This window comes from Meriones unguiculatus, chromosome 19 (assembly GCF_030254825.1).
Source record: "Meriones unguiculatus strain TT.TT164.6M chromosome 19, Bangor_MerUng_6.1, whole genome shotgun sequence".
NCBI lineage: Eukaryota > Metazoa > Chordata > Mammalia > Rodentia > Muridae > Meriones > Meriones unguiculatus.
The window spans coordinates 34,396,870-34,397,500 of record NC_083366.1 but is presented as its reverse complement, the minus strand read 5'-3'; positions in this window follow the sequence as shown (position 1 = coordinate 34,397,500).

Sequence of the window (631 nt, the reverse complement as noted above, 5' to 3'; positions counted from 1 at the left end):
AGTCATTTTTCACTATTGATGTGACTTCTGGTAGGTTGAGCAGCTGCTGGGGAAGACTTTACTCTAAAGATTGGTTGGGCAACACAAACTGGACTTGAGAGAAAAAAAGAAGAAAACTCAAATTTGATGGTATGAGATAGGAGAAAGATTGGAAAGGTTGGACATTTCCTCAATTTCTGCTCTATTTTTATCCCCGCACATCTTATAGGCAGAGTAAATTTTGGGTCAAAGTTTTTGAGGGGTGGGTTGGTGTTCCCTTCCCTCCACTAGGAGTCCTGTCTAGCCAGAGAGTGGCCTCTTCTGTCTTCATAATTCCGTTTACTAGGATTCTTGGCTAGAGTCACCCCCATATCCTCCCAAGCGCTTACCCTGTCTTAGGTCTGCAGCTTATCAAAGGGATGCCCCCACCCCTGGTTTCTCTTCTCATTGCAGGCCCTCTCTTCTCCCACCCCACCATTCTCCAGGCAGACCTGGGGAAGAATGGGGGAAAGGATAGGAAGGAGGGGACAGGAGCTCCACAAAAAGACCAACAGAGGAAACAAGTAGAGTCCAGGGTGGCTTACGGAGACCAAAGCACTAACCAAGGACCATGCATAGACTGGAACTAGACCCCTTACACAGATGTAGCCAA